The following is a 17,583-nucleotide window of genomic DNA, read 5'->3' on the forward strand; positions in this document are numbered from 1 at the left end:
GCCCGCACCGTGTATCTTGGCCTACTGCATAGAGCAGGACCGCCTCAGCCCGATCAAGCACAAGATGCCATCTAATAGACCATCAGAAAAAGATGTCCACTTAATACCGACGATAATTTACCATGTCGTTCCTTGCCATCCACCACTTCCATAGAATACAGTCCCGCAAGCGATTTCCACCAACTACATACCTACCACTATCGGCCCACCAGTACGACACTCATATCTATCCCATACCACCCTTCGGGTGGGAATACCAATATACCAAGTCCAATTGATCATAGGGTCAGGTCATCCTCGGGATGGAATACCCTAGATTGAAATACCAACATGTCGAATCAATTCAACCATCGAGTTGAAACTATCAGGGTTTGTTGGCGTACCGCCTCAACCCTACCGCTCCTCTTGAGCCTCCGTGCCTACGACTTTCAGTCGGCCCGCACTGGGTATCTTGGCCTACTACATAGAGGAGGACCGCCTCTACCCTACCCACATATAATGTGTCGCCATAGTCGATCAGGAGAAAGATTTAACCCGAACGCGCTCCTACAAAAGACATAATCAACATAATCTCTATGCCCACAGCCTATGACTGTAATGTTCCCGATAACCTATCGATACTGATGTCGTCACTTCAGTTGTCCCAACGCTCCATCCTGGAGATTCTCATCTCCTCCATTGCCCAAGAGGGCCTAAACAATGTCCTTCACAACACCAACAAGCATCACAGTACTGAAACCTCACACCATACTATCCACTTGTAGAACAAGTTGCTACCCCATAACACAAATATACTCAGAACCTGATAATATAACTAACAAAACCCATACAAAGTCTTTAGCATACTCCATCAGCATGTTCAATACTTGGGGACAGACCTACTGATTGCTATCGCATGGCAACATACTTAATATCTGCACACAGATCTACTAACACACATAGAGTCTTCAGCATGACTGGACCGCCTCACCAGGCCTTCAGTCTATCTGGACTACTCTCGAAACCTTCAGCATGTCTGGACCGCCTCTCTGGGCCTTCAGCCTGTCTGGACCATTCTCCGAGCCTTCGGCCTAACTGGTACACCCCACCGTCCTTCAGTCTATCCAGACCGCTCTAAACTTTTGAGCATCTCCCTGGACCACCCCTCCTGGTGATCTTTCTCATGCAGACTGTTCTCACCCACTTGGGGTTCCGAATTCCTGATCCATTCCGTCGACTCTAACCCCAACCTAACCCTAGGCCTCATGTCGATCGTCCACCCTCTCGGGAATCCATGGTCTTCTCCCTGATCTGCGTGTCTACCATCAATCTATCAATCCAAAAACCCTCAGAGTCGAGTACACCCTCGACCGAATACTTGAACTGAACTCAATTCATGACTAGAACTCCAACCTGGTTCCCCAACTTCTGCTATCAAGCACCAAAAAGACGTGATACACATGCTAGGGAGTTTTACCGAACTCCCCACTCACACAACCCTCAAACCAAACAGCCACTTGGGTTGTCTTCCTTCCTGACCACGATGCGAAACTTAACCCATTTTATGTTGGATAAGGTGTCTAAGTCCATAACTATATTTGAGATGTACTTGACCCGACCCGGCATGGTCCATTTGGGTTGCACTTCACCCGAACAATTTATATGGATAATCTTTTGAGAATAGTATAAGTTATGATTTATTAGTATATTATAAGTTCTAATATATTAATATGAAATCATATTATTTAATTAGTATTGATCTAAAATAAATTTAGATATAATTTGGTGATCAAAAGTGTGACTAATTAAATATGGACTCTTGTATTTATATAGTGTGGGCTAATGCTTATTTGGAATGGGCTAGGCTTGCATGGTAAGTCCATGGATAGTCCATGGAGCTTTAACCCATGGATCTCATGGAAATGAAAGGTCATGCATATTAGGGTTTACATGGATGTAACCCTAATCCACCACACTATATAAAGGAGTCCTTGTCACATGAAATTGCACTAGTTTTTGTGTGAGAACTAAGGGTGGCCGATTTCTATAAGTGTTCTACTATTCTCTCAAGTTTCCAAGGTTTGTGGTGATTTTTGACTTCCATTTGAGGCATCCACATTATTGGTGCTAGGCTCTCAAACTCCAAGCAATCAACCACTACTAAAAGGTATGTAACACTACTAGCTTATTATGTTTCAAAGTTCCCCAATGCCATGCTAGTTAGTTTAAGAACCTTGGAAAAGTAAATTTGCATGTATCTTAGTAAAACATAGATCCAATGTTTCTAGGGTTGCATGTACACCATAAGAGTGTTAGAATGCTCAAAACCCATCAGTGGTATCAGAGCCAGGTTTTGTTTTCTTGATACTTGATGCAAATTGTTGAAAAAAGTCGAAAATTATGCATTCTGCTGAATGAACTCGCCGAGTCCATGGGGGGACTCGACGAGTCAATATGTAAAATCATCCTACTCGTCGAGTAGGTTCACGCACTTGACGAGTAGAATGCCCAGAGTGCAGTTTTTCAAGTTTTGCTCCTAGAAATGGACTAGAAACATTACCCTAAACTGTTTTGGTCTTATAAAACTTGTTTTAGATGGTGTAATGGTTATGCTAATCCATTTTCAATAGCTATTATCAAATTTTCAAGTCTTATATGTGTTTTTTATGATTCTTGAAATTGTTGATATGAATATTCATACACTTATCAATTTAGAAGATCAAAGGAATTATTTGCAACTTGTTTGTTAGTGTAATTCTTGATCATTATGTGTTTTAATGGAATCCATAATTTGTCCTCAAGTTATGGATTACCAAAAGTCACTCTTTTAAAGTCCATTAAAGAAACACATAAGTTACATAAAATGAAAAGTCTCATTTTAATAAACAATTAACTCATAAGTTATGAAAGATGAAAAGTTTTGAAAGTTACAAAACTTGCCTCAAGTTTTGGAACATGTAAAGTCTCACACATTTTAGTAAACTTTAGTTCCAACCCCTAGAATTTTAAAAGTTAAAATTCAACCCTTATACTTTATACTATTATAAGTTAATAATATATATATATATATATATATATATATATATATATATATATATATATATATATATATATATATATATATGTATAAGAACAAGTCATTTTACCATTAGTAGGCCTCATTCACGAAGTCGGTCTATAAGGGGGGTATAAGGTTGTTGCCTATAAAATGGTAGCTTAATGGGTGTCCACTCTCACCCACCGCTTCCTTGACTGGTGGAGGGTCGTTAGCCGAACGGGTAGGACAATGACTTTAATCCTCATTAAAAGTATGATGAATGTAAAGTAACTAAATGTTTTTATAAATTCCCAATTTTAGTTACTTTAGGAAAATGTGAATAAGGTGCTAACCCATGAAATTACACTTTGCACTTTGCTTAAGTCGTTAGTGGAGCGTGTGTGGTTAACCGGCACACTAACCTGGACTTAACAAGGTAGGCAAAGGGTGGCTTAAGGTTTATCATTGGTCGGTGGAGCATATGTGGTTAACCGGCACATCGATTGAGTGATAAAAATTAAGAGTACCAAGTAATTTGCATGGTTACTTCACACCTTGTTTTGTGATCCTCAACATCCCAGTCACAAAACTTGAAGGGCACACTCAAGATTGAAACATGTCATTGAAAAGTTCAATGAATCTCAAAGAATCTAGGAGTTTCAAAACCAATTAAAACCTAATAATTTATTTCGTTTTTCATGGTGGAAATTGGTGAGTCGTCATTCACCTACCTTCAAATATTTTATAGATTGGATTACGGCATCCCTCTTCTAAGTTATAAAATATTGTGTTGGGTCCTAGCCTTAATATTACATTTGGGTGTCTTATTATGGACTATCTTTATATATAATCTAAACTTGTATTTCTTCTTTTCAAATGTCTTCCAACAATGTTGCTTCTGGCTCAATCCCTAGAGGCTCCTTCTCTCTCATGAACCTTTGTGGGAGAGTCATCTTCGATGGATCTAACTTTATGGATTGGATCAGGAACATCAGGATGGTCACTCGGTATGAGGACAAAGAATATGTCCTCGACAAGGAGCTTAAGGAACTTGATGATTCGTCTGCTACTCCTGAGGAGATCGCTGAATACCAGGCACATGAGAGAGATGCCACCAAAGTGGCATGTATCATGTTAACCATAATAACAACTGAGCTCCAAAAGTCCTGTGAGGACTATTACCCTTTTGAGATGCACCAGGACTTGATGGACCGCTACCATCAGAGTGCGCGTCAAGAGCGGTATGAAATCATCTCCTCCATGATAACAACCCGGATGAAGGATGGTGAACCCATCATGGACCACATGCAGAAAATGCAAAGGTATGTGGACCATTTGCTGAAACTGAATGTGAATGTCCCAGAGGAGTTGGCAACTGATATCATTTTGCACTCCTTACCTTCGTGTTATGATCAATTCCGAATGACATACCACATGAACAAGGAGGAAGTTACACACAGCAAGCTTCAAGGACTTTTGAAGACCGCAAAAAGTGGTCTTAAAGGTAAGTCGGTTGTTACTACTCCTACTCCTACCGCGGCCCATGTCTTGGCAATCGGGCAAGGCAAAGGAAAGAAGAGGAAGATCCCTTCAAAGGGTACCAAGGGAAAGTCCCTTGATGGCTCCTCTTCAAGTGGAACCAAGAAAGGTTTTGTCACTCCTTCTGCTAACCCTAAAGAGGCTGGATGCTTCTATTGCCATGAAAAGTCGCACTGTAAGCGAAATTGCCCGAAGTACCTACAAGATGTTAAGGATGGGAAAGTAAAACCCAACCATGCAGGTATTTACACTATATTGTCTAATAACTCACCGTATTCTAGTTCTTAGGTCCTTGATACAGGTTGTGGTATTCACATATGTTCTGATTTGTAGGGACTAAGAAGAAGTGAGAATGTGGAGCATTGGAAGATAAACTTGATCATGGGGAATAAGAAAGTTACACCTGTCACCAAGATTAGAGTTTATTATTTGTTGCTAAGTAGTGGGTTAACATTAGATTTGAATAAATGTTGTTACTCGTCTAAAATGGCGAGAAATATTATTTCCTTTCATGGTTTGTACAAACAAGGTTTTTGTTAGGGTCGAATTATATTGTAATATGTCGAAGTTTGTTTTACCCTTCGTATGTTTTGTTAAGTTTATTTACTGAGGTGTATTTCGTACGAAGCTTAATTGTCAATGCCTTAGTATTTTTGTATGCTTTCACTGTTCCTATAAATATGGAACTTTACTAGAGTTAGATAAGAGTCCTTTACAGAACCTGTCTATTTTCTCTGTAAAAGTTGAAAGCATAAATGAGCACAAACCAGATCGTATTTACATCGTTTGTTCAATCTGCATTCGTTTAACTCTGATTTTGATTAATACTTGATTCCACGATTCATCAATTGGTATCAGAGCAGGAATCATGATCTGAGATCTAATTTTCATTCTGTTTCAAAAGGTTTTTGAATCAAAATTCTGGTTCAAAACGTTCAGCATCTTTTGACGTGAAAAAGCTTTCTAGATCTTGAGTTGTGATTTGATTCTGCAACAGATTTGTTGAATCGAGTATTCTACTTTGTTTTTCTGTTCAATTCAGCAATTTGCTCTCAAATTCTCTTTGATTTCTCATAAATTCTCAAAAAAAAATTTCCGTACATCAATGGCGAACTTCAATCTCAACTCGATGACTTCATACTCTCATCTGCTAGGATCTTCAACTAATATTCCTATGCTCATTCCTGAATACTATGATCAGTGGCCTGATCGTATGCAGGATTACTTGAATGGAATCGATGAAGAGCTTTGGTCTTGCATCTCAGGGAATGTTACTCTTCCAGCAAACCTTCAACCAATTGGATCTTCATCCAGTACTACGAGTGTGGAAAATCAAAATGATCGTATGAAGAAACTTGAAAAACGATGCATAAGGGAGTTGCGTGCTGTATTGCCTCCAGTGGTGTATAACTATGTCAGAAGTTGTACAACTGCAAAGGAAATTTGGAATAATCTCAAAGAAAAGTTTCAAGGCAGCAAGAAGACGAAAATCAATTCAGTTAAGCAATGTTTGATTGAATTGAAGGATTTCAAGCAAAAAGATGGTGAAACGGTTGAAAGTTACTATGATAGGCTGAATGAGCTGATTTACAAATGCAATCGTTATGGAATCACGAGTTCTGCCATGGAATTCAATCTCACCTTTGTTATGGGACTCCGTAAAGAATGGAGAAGTGTTAGCATGATGGTGAAAAATCAACAGAGTTTCGACACATCTTCTTTGAATGATTTGTACAATCAACTAAAAACTCACGAAAGTGAAGTGAACGAAATGGCAGAAGAGTCGAAGCTTAGTCTGGGAGGTCCATTAGCACTTGTCTCAAAAGTGACTAAAAGGAAACTGTCGAAAAACATGATTCTGATGATGAAGAGGGGTTTATAATGAATTCGGATGATGAGGCAATTGCTTTTTACTCTAAAAATCGAGTCAAAAAGTTTTTCAAGAAACCGTTTAATTCGAAGGTGAAGCAAAGTGAAGTAAAAGGAAGTTTCGTGAACAAAGCTGCAGGAGAAGAGAAGAAGAAGTATGAAAAGAATGATGCGAAGGGTGCTGAGGAAAAGAAAGAGAAGAAATTGAAATGCGATTCTGGTATGGATTGTCATTATTGCAATTGAGCCAATCATTTAGCAAATGATTGCATGCTTCGAAAGAAAGATGAGAAGAAGAATAGAGTAAAGGATGAGGCATATTATGTGGAGATGTTGGAAGAGGTACGTATGAAGGCGAAAAATCTGTCTTTGGTGGCTCAAGGTGAACAGGAGAATGATGGCACATATCAAATCTGGTCTTCAGGCTCCGATGATGACGAAATGCGTAATCCCACGCATGGGGCAATGTATGCGAAGCTAGAGGAAGATTCAGAAGAAGATGTCAAGGGCCGTTGCTTTGTGTCAAAATCTGCTGATAAGTCTCCAATGACAACAAAGGTACGTAACATTCTTCAATCTTTCAATATTCCTTTGAGTGCATATGATTCTGAAATTGTTACTTTTGATGATACTGTTGCTTATTTCGATAATTTGGTTGTTTCTGCTAGCAATGAAGCTAAGAAATTAAGCAATCAATTGTTAGAGACACAGAAGAAATTAGATTTGAAAGTGGTCAAGATAGAATGTTTAGAATTGCAAATAACAAACATAATGTGTGATCGTGATTCGTTATCTAGTGATGTAAAACTTTTGTTAGCTCAACGAAATATCTACTGCAATTCTGCTAAACGTCTATATGCGAAATTAACTGCATTGCATCATTCATGTGATATTAGCAAGGAACAACATAGGAAATTATTACCTTTTCTAGCATACGAAAGAGCGAAGGTAGATAATATTTCGTATGATTGTGAGAAAAACATTGTTGAGTTTGACAAAATTCCTGATGATAGATATGCTTATGGAATTATCAAAATTGATGAATGTCTTGATACAAATGAATTGGTTAACATTGTGAATGATACTTTGATAAAGTCATAACAAATCAAAATTTTGAAAAAGACTGAGAATTCGACATCTGATTCTCAATCTAATTTTGCCGATATTGAAGATAACTCTGACAATATTAGCGAAATTAGTGATATTGAGGATGTTGATTATTCTCAATTGTTTGTCATTAATGTTGCATCAAAATCTAAAGGAAAAGAAAAACTTAAGGATTTGGAATTTAAGATTGACACTGACAAACCTTCAACTTCAAAAGTTTGTGATTATGAGTTTGTGGATATCCGAGATAGTCAAACGGATAGCAGTAATGATGATAATGATGATGACGAATCGGATAAAAAGGCCTCTTCAAACAAAGATTCGATAGAAAAAGAAATTCCTCGTGTTGTTGTTGATCAAGTATTTGGGGACACTGAAAATTTCGACAAAGTGTTGTCTGAAAAAGGAGCCCATTATTTGAAAACAAATCAAGTGGTATATCCTAATTTCAAGTGTACTGATGATGTTGTGTCACAACTAGCATTTTTGGCTAGGAAATTCCGTCCTCAGGTAAGTAAGGACTATTGTGAGATTTGTGCTAACACTCCTAAGTGTTCAATATGAGTTCCTAAGGAGCCATAAAGTGTTAGAATGCAAATGTCTCCAAGCATAGTGAATCTCTCCCAAATCTCTCCAAGTATGTGAAATCTCTCCCAAATCTCCCTAAGTATGCGAAATCTCTCCAAGAATAGTGAATCTCTCCCAAATCTCTTTAAGTATGCGAAATCTCTGCAAGAATAGTGAATCTCTACCAAATCTCTCCAAGAATAGTGAATCTCTCCCAAATCTCCCTAAGTATGCGAAATCTCTCCAAGAATAGTGAATCTCTCCAAAATCTCTTTAAGTATGCGAAATCTCTCCAAGAATAGTGAATCTCTCCCAAATCTCTCCAAGAATAGTGAATCTCTCCCAAATCTCTCCAAGTATGTGAAATCTCTCCCAAATCTCTCCACGTATCTCAAATCTCTCTCAAATCTCCCTAAATACCTCCCTTAGTCGAAAACAGCTCAAAACCGGAAGAGGAAACCCCAAAAGGACCCTCTTGGTCTGGAACCTCTTGGTCCGAACTCCTCTTGGTCCTGAACCTCTTGATCCGAACTCCTCTTGGTCCGGAACCCTCTTGGTCCGGAACCCTCTTGGTCCGGACTCCTCTTGATCCGGAACCCTCTTGGTCCGGAACCCTCTTGGTCTGAAACCTCTTAGCCCGGAATGCCTCTTAAGGAACCAAGAGGACTCACCACTTCGAAACTTCCCCCCTTCTTGCTTCGGAACTTCGCTTCGGAAGACTGCTGGCCGGACAGGACTTCGCTCGCATGACTCCGGAATTTGGAAGATGGCTTCGGAATTGATCAGACGACTTCGGATCCGAGAAGAGCACTCCGGAATTGCGAGATTTGCTCCGGAACTTCACTGTTTGCTTCGGAATTTACTCCTTTGCTCCGGAAATTTCATAATGACTTCGGATTTTGCTTCTAAGCTCCGGATTTTTGCCATTTCCGGACCTTTTCATCATTTTAGGACATTTTGACGCCGAAAATCACACCAAACTCTCATTTTTTCCTATCCTAAACCCCTTAAACCCCTTGTTTATGCTAAAATTAATTATTTTAAGCATATTTTTCATAAAAATAAATGTTTGGGATTTAGGAAAACCTTATCCTAAATCAAGAAAAGGACAAGGAAGTTGACTTTGTGATTTGATAAAATCCTCATTTCTCATGCAAATCACAGTATTCCATGCTTTACCCACCAAATATCCATGCATGGACCACCAGATCCCCATGCATCAAAGATTCCTTTCCTTTCCTTATACTCCAAAGCCACGACAGTAAAGGAGTTTAGACTCCACTTTCTCTCTCACTTTTCCCATTTTCTCTCAAAAACTCATCTTCAAGCAAGAACAGGGGATCTTGCTGAAAGGAAATTCTCAATTTCTCCCTGGAGTTGAAAGGTAAATTCCTCCACCCACCTAATATTTTATTATATTTCAAGATGAATCCATATTATTTTATTCATAATAATATGTGATGATCATCCTTAGGAAAGCATCCCTCCCAGGGAAGTTCCTCATCTCAGCAAGAGTTTAAGCTTGAGATCTTCACTCCATAACTCCAGACAACTCCTCAACTAACTCAAGGTGAGCTTCATACCCCACCTTTTTCAATGTTTTAATGTTTTTGGGGGGAGAGTACAAGTCAAATCTTGCCTAGATTATTAAATCATTGCATATATACGTATGTTTGTATGTGTGTGTGAAATATTATTAAATTATTATTTAGTAATATACTCATGAACGAAGGATTTCTAAATTTCATAAAGAACAGAGGATACTTTGTACAAAAGAGCCTCCCAACTATTGGGTGTGTCCAACTTAACCCCTTTATCTATGCTCTCATGTCTAGAGATATAAATCATAAAAAGGGATCTTGATAAGTGGACACCATTTCTAGTAATTTTCGAAAAAGGAAACTTTGTGACTATTTTGCAAACTGTCAGGGAGTATTTTGTAAATATTCAATATAAAAGTTTGCGTCAAGAAAATATCAAATAGAGCCTTTATGACAGAAATATTTGTATGTCATAAGCTGCTGTCATAGAACCTCCAAGAACATAAGTAATGTTCTATATGTCATAAAACAGAAAATGCGTGTCATAACCGGCAGTTATAAATTTATATAAATTATAACTTGACATTTTTCTCTCTTGACTAAAATGACTTATTTTTCAATAAACGAAAAGAACGAACACGAGCACCTAGTTAACGAGCACAATCAACGATATGGAACGAGAACGATATTCTTATTCAACAAGTATGAATTTCATTATTTATCTAACAAATAATGGATCTCTAACGATAGCTCAAAAGGTGGTTAATATTCTAGTCAGACAAATCTCAAAAGTACCTAAATATAAAAATATTAGTGTACGTCTAAGTCCTGTAAGGAGTTATAGCCAGAGTCTCTTGGAGGGAGAGCGGGAATTTGTGTATAGATCTATACGAGATTGATGTTGGATTAATGTCTAAGTCCATAACTATAATTGGTAAGACTTGACTCGACCCGACATGCTCCATTTGGGTTGCATGGCATCATGCATTTGGATAGACTATAATGAGAGAAATAACACTTAAGGTTGGTTAATATATTATAAGTTCTAATATATTAATAAGGTTATTTAATTAGTATTGATCAAGAATTAATTTGGAATTAATTAAGTGATCAAAAGGAGACTAATTAAATATATGGGTTAATTGTGTAAATCATTCATTCTTATATATGTGGGCTTGTGATCCAAGATTCCTTATGTTGGACTAAGTCCATAGGGTGACCCATGGATACTCCATGGAGGTTAAAATCCATGGAGCATAAGGAATGGGTAAAGTTATGAGTTACATGGTGTAACCCTAATAGCCACCATATAAAAGAATCCCATGGCTCAAGAAATCGTGCACTAATGTGTGAGTGTGAGGGCTAGACGATTTCAAGGAGTGTTCAAATTTCTCTCAAGTTATTCCAAGTGTATTTGGTGTTGTGTGAACCATTTGAGGTGTCACACTTGGGGCACTAGGCACTCAAGCTTCATGAAGACATTCTACATCAAAGAGGTATGTATTCTATCTTGTTATATTTATTATTTTGTATGCTAGATTAGGATAATACCTTGGATATTCATAATTGTATGTATAATAGAGAAAACATAGATCCAAGGTATTTAGGGTTGCATGTACACTTAGGAGTGTTAGAATGCTCATAACCCAACAGTGGTATCAGAGCCTAGGCTTGTTTTCTTGTTATACTTGCAAAAGTAGCTGAAAAATCGAGTTGGATGCATATATTCGATTGTTTTGGCTGGAATTGGACTAGGAACATTACCCTAAGATGTTTTTGGACTTATAAACTTGTTTTTGAGGTGGTAATGTTCATGCTAATCCAATTTCTAAGATATTTGTCATAATTTCAAGATTTGTATTAGTTTGTATGTTCATGCTAATTTCTTTAAGATTGATGATTTGAATTATCTTGTTCTTATGAGGTTCTTAGATTAATAGAAAAGTTGTGTGAAATAGTTGTTTTCAATCCATTTTAATCTAAGAGTTGATTCCAAAGTGTGTTTTTGTAACTTGTCCTCAAGTTATATGAAAAGTCATATTTAAGAATCATAAAACTCATAAAAGTTGGCAAAGGTTACAAAATGAAGAGTCTAGTTCTAATTAAATGGTTTTATGACTCCATAACTTGTCCTCAAGTTATGGAGGTTCAAGAGTCTCTTCATTAAATTAAAAAAAAAAGTGTAACCTTAATTAGTTCCATAAGTTACAATAAAAAAAGTTATTTTTTTATTAATTAGTTTAAAGTCTTCCATAACTTGTCCTCAAGTTATGGAACTTGAAGAGTTTTTTTTTTTTTTAATTAAAACTACTTTAAACTCATAAGTTATGGAATTAATTAGTTTTGAATAGTTTCAAAACTTGCCCTCAAGTTTTGGAATTTGAAAAGTTTTCACTTATGAATACTTTAATTCCAAGTTAGCCCTTAGAATTTTAAAAGTTAAAATTCAACCCTTATACTTTATAATATTATAAGTTAATAATATTTATATATATGTATAAGAGTAAAGTCAGTCTTACCGTTAGTAGGCCTCATTCACGAAGCCGGTCTATAAGGGGGGTATAAGGTTACTGCCTATAAAATGACAGTTTAATGGGTGTCCACTCTCACCCACCGCTTCCTTGACTGGTGGAGGGTCGTTAGCCGAACGGGTAGGACAAGGACTATAATTCTCCTTTCATTAAAAGTATTAATGATAAATACTAAGTAACTAAACTCTTATTAATACCCAATCTTAGTTACTTAGGAAAATGTGAATTTGGTGCTAACCCATGAAATTACACTTTGCACTTTGCTTAAGTCGTTAGTGGAGCGTGTGTGGTTAACCGACACACTAACCTGGACTTAACAAGGTAGGCAAAGGGTAACTTAATATTTATCATAGTATCGGTGGAGCGTGTGTGGTTAACCGGCACACTGATTAAGGGGTAAATATTAAGGGTACCAAGTATATTTGCATGGTTATTCACACCTTGTTTTGTGATCCTCGGCATCCCAGTCACAAAACCTGAAGGGCACACTCGAGATTGAAACATGCCTTTGAACAGTTCAATGAATCTCAAAGATCTAGGACTTTCAAATCCAATTAAAACCTAATAAATTATTTCGTTTTTCATGGTGGAAATTGGTGAATCGTCATTCACCTACCTTCAAATATTTTATAGATTGGATTACGGCATCCCTCTTCTAAGTTATAAAATAGTTTGTTGGGTCCTAGCCTTAATATTTCATATTGGGTGTCATATTAAGGACTTTAAATCAACTATCTTGAATATCTCCCAAAAAGATGTCTGGTCTAGACATTTATAAATCTCTTGAAACAAGCTTTCCTAAATGAAGATGATATCCCATGGATATCATACTTCTTTCACCTCCTCCAATTATTCTCCCTAACCCACAAGTTCCTAAGAAGTTTAAGGTCACTCAAGCCCTATTGGCAAGGCAAGGTCTAGGTGTGATCACATCTTGGAGATGTAGTCACATATTGACAAGCCGGGAGAGTTGGGTGTCAAAGTCTTGAGAAAGTTGGTGGCTCAACTACTTTCTAAGTCACATAGTGAGCTCTTTTGGGAATCCTACGAAACAGACTAAGACAAGACCCTTAATGATCTTATCTATTTGCTAAGATCAACTTCCTAAAACGCTATGGACATTGACAATGATGACATTGGATATCCAGTAAAGCTCTCTCTTCCCAATGGAAAGGGATCGGCCATAGTCAACTCGGTTGACCCAATGGTAAAGAGAGAGGCGAAGTCTGAGATAGTCCCATTATCAAGGGTCCATAGGTAACTATTGCCAAAGGAAGGGGCATTGGTTACGAAGCTGCCAAATTTACCTAAGGATGTTAAAGTCAATAAGTTTGGCTCTACTTCAGGTAAAGTCCATTGTCTAACTCTATTAAGTACATGCTGATTCTGATCGCGAAGATGGATTTCAATCGCATGGTTCGGTGATCAGAATTTTGGGCTATTACTTAAGAGTTATGATATTTATATTTCTTAGGAATAGATAACAACAAGGTTTTCATATGGATTGTAAGGATAAGTTTTTCCGCAAAGTTTTAAAATAAAAGAAAAAGGTTTTGATTTTATTTATCCTTACAATGGCATTTGTGAAAAGTTGTTGCTTATAAGATTCCATTGATAGCAATATTGGAAAAATGGATTTGATTCTTTCGGTTGTGGTAGTGTCTAATATTACCAAATAAGGAAAGATTCTCATCACCCAAGGTTCAATTGGACCGAAACTTGGAATCATGCAAGTTGTATAGTATGATGAATGAGAACTTTCAGCTTGGAAAATTAAGACTAATTCCTTATGTGAATAAGGAAAGGACTAAGGGATCGAGTACACATTCTTGTGCACTGGTCAAGTCCACCACAAAAGATCAAGAAGACTATTCGTCATGATTTACTTAAGTTCAGTAAATATGGTTATACTTATAAGTTTAAGTATAAGTCTATAGCATTGGAGAAGTTTCAATGTGAGACAGAACGAATAAGAAGAATCAAAGTATGGCAGAAAGATAAAAGTTTCTCAAATCTGAAAAGATGGGAGAGTACTTTAGTATCATGTTTATGATCATCTTAATGATTAAGATACCATATCACAATTGGTCCTCTAAAGTCATCTTAGTGCATTCTTATGACTAAGAAGAGGAGTCATGAATTGTTGAAATGGTTAAATCAAAAAGATGAGTCATACTTCGTTCCAAAAACAATTCTTAGAGTCATACTCCAAGATTGTAACTTGAGTGACATATCTTAAAGAGGGTTTGTTAACACTAGTCAAATGTAAGAGTAAAAGGTTATCTACTCTTGTACATTTGAAATTGGTAAGTTGTGATGTTTTGGATAAAACAGAGACCAACTTAGGCCAATTGTGTAAAGTGTTAGTCTTGATAAAGAATCCGCACTATCTCTTGAATATTTGACAAGGGAGTCTTATATGTCAAGAGGACAGTGGGAGTCTTAAAGCTCTTGAAAGTTTCAAGACTTAATCAAGAATAAAACCTAAAGTCCTTCACTAGCACACGACTTGAGATTTATAACCTATCGTGTTGACATTTTTGTGCCTATTCAAGTTGGCTTTGCATAGGAGTTCTGAGAGTTCTCAATTGGTTGCACAACTACTTGGAAGCAATGGCAGGCACCTGAGCTGCCAAATGGAAAGAATTTAAGATTGCACAAGTTTAATCAATATGAGTTTGGATTTGTCACTAACCTTGTCTTGTGATTATGGTTTTGACAAATTCACATGGATAAGAACACATACACTATTAAATCTAAGTGTCATAAGGTTTCTCTCCGATTCATGAAAATGATGGTGAGGAAACACTTTCACTAAGTAGATTTTAGCTAGATAGCAATTGTGATATTTGCATTCTCAAAGTCGTTAGTGGAGCGTGTGTGGTTTACCGGCACACTAACATGGACTTGTGAGAAGTGGCAAAGGTCTAAACAATTGAGACTATGATTACGGCATCCCTTTTCATAGTTCTAAAATTGTTTAGACACACATGTGAGCTATCTAAGAGAGGTGTATGATTTTGATAAAGTTTTATCAAAACAATCTAGTATCAGAAATCTGAACTTTGGTAAGAAAGTCAGCTGATTTCTGAGTACATGTCAAAGCTAGTGGGAGCATAAGTGTTATGCTAATAATCATCATGTTAGTGGGAGCATGATAATTATGACAAAGGTTGCAAGTTAGCAATGTTAATTATAGAAAACAAAAGTTTCAATTCGTGAGGTTGCAGGGGTTGAAAAAGTTGTTTTGCTATAATTAAGGGAGAGGAAATTATACTTCATTTCAATTCTAAAAGCTTAGATTGAGATTTTAATCGTATTTAATCAAGGATATATATATGAATTTCATGTTGGAATGGCTCAACATAAGGAAATTCTATATATGGGTCCATTATTTGCGTTCTAAAATTCGATTATGATTACGGCATCCCTTTTCATAATCTGAATTTTGAGAACTTGGCAAATTGAAATGGAAATATTATAGCAAAAGACTGGTTTAGTCTTTATGTGAGACATCATGAATCGTGTCCCATATGCTTCAGATATAGGATCGATTACATGTGCTATATTCATCCTTTCTAAAATTTTCCAAATGCCTGGGGCATTATGAAGGGAAAAGGTCTAGAATTGGATATGACTAAAATGATTAAGCAATTGTCGAGGACAATCTAAGGTTTACCAAAGATTGGTTGCTCAAGGACAGTTGGAAGTATAATGTTAATTCTGGAAGGACCATATTGACATAATCTGTAAGGAGGCAACTCTTGTTCAGAAGTGATAGTCAAAATGGAATATGGAAATGTTTCAAAGTTAGAAATTATTCAATCTGTGTAAGATTAGGAAACTTAATGAAAGAAGGATGTTTCCAAGGAGCTGATCTCCTTTGGAATGCTCTGTAATGATTGTTGTCAAGTCTTTCTGACTTTGTGCATAATCATTAAGAGGATCAATGCATATAAGTTTAGAATCTAACAGATTTCAGTAAATGGCATGAATTTGGAATTCTTGCATTTGCAGTAAGGATTTGGGACTGTGAAAAGAGGATCATTGGAGTGATGTTCAATTGATCTATTTTACAAAGTAAAGATCATAGACAAACATAGTATGCATACTTGGTGTATGGCATGACTAGTGTTTAGAAAACATAGTGTACATGCTTGGAGCATGGGACAACTATTGTTTTAAATTCAAGTATAAAGTTGATAAAACCGAAACAATGAATAATGAGTAATCAGTATGGTGATAAATAAAAGTGTTTATTTATATTCATAGGGTTTGATACCATATTTGATTCATTTATTCTTGTGTTTCACTTTGCATGTTTTGACTTCCAGAATAACTAAGTCGCTCTTCCTGAATGATTAAGTTATTCAAACCATCCACAGTCGGTCATATGTTGGAAGTAGATATGAATCAAGACTGTCATGGGGTGGTTTGTAGAGGTCCAAGTTGGTGGACAAAGTGGTGCTACAACACTCATGAGTGCTCATAAGTTTTGAGTATTGGATTCAACCCGCACTCATTTGAATCACTTCATGGATTTTATCACGAGTGATCATGAGACGATAATATCTTATATTCTTCAAACCTAGAGATATGAGTTGTTACTATGAGTTGGTTATACATTGATTGCACGAAAACGCATTGGTAACTCGATGTTATAAAACGTGCCTTTGTGTATGATTCAAAAAGTAGTAGAACAAGCCATATGAGTCGAAGTTTATCCATTCCTTTTACCTTCGGGATAAAAGCGATATTTGTGGGCCCCTCGATGATTTAAAGATGATACATGTGAGTGCTTGGCCAAGCCAGGACTGATTTGATTTGTTCAATCAGTCAGTCATCATGAATCGAAAATCGGGAAACAACAAATGGACAGAGAGAATGATTGATAATCCATGTCTCAGTCCATATGATATCTAGAATGGAGGAATATATGATCCCTTATCTAATGGACAAGTCATTGACAAAGGTCAGAGTTCATCGACAAGGTCAGAGTTCGACAGAAGCTTTTGAGAGCTACGATTGCTGATCGGTTCCTGAAGTCATACGCAATAATAGTTTTAGACTTATCCAAGTGGGAGACTGTTGGATTAATGTCTAAGTCCATAACTATAATTGGTAAGACTTGACCCGACCCGGCATGGTCCATTTGGGTTGCATGGCATCATGCATTTGGATAGACTATAATGAGAGAAATAACACTTAAGGTTGGTTAATATGTTATAAGTTCTAATATATTAATAAGGTTATTTAATTAGTATTGATCAAGAATTAATTTGGAATTAATTAAGTGATCAAAAGGAGACTAATTAAATATATGGGTTGATTGTGTAAATCATTCATTCTTATATATGTGGGCTTGTGATCCAAGATTCCTTATGTTGGACTAAGTCCATGGGGTGACCCATGG

This window comes from Lactuca virosa, chromosome 4, assembly GCF_052849685.1.
Source record: "Lactuca virosa cultivar CGN04683 chromosome 4, Lactuca_virosa_CGN04683_v6, whole genome shotgun sequence".
NCBI classification, from domain to species: domain Eukaryota; kingdom Viridiplantae; phylum Streptophyta; class Magnoliopsida; order Asterales; family Asteraceae; genus Lactuca; species Lactuca virosa.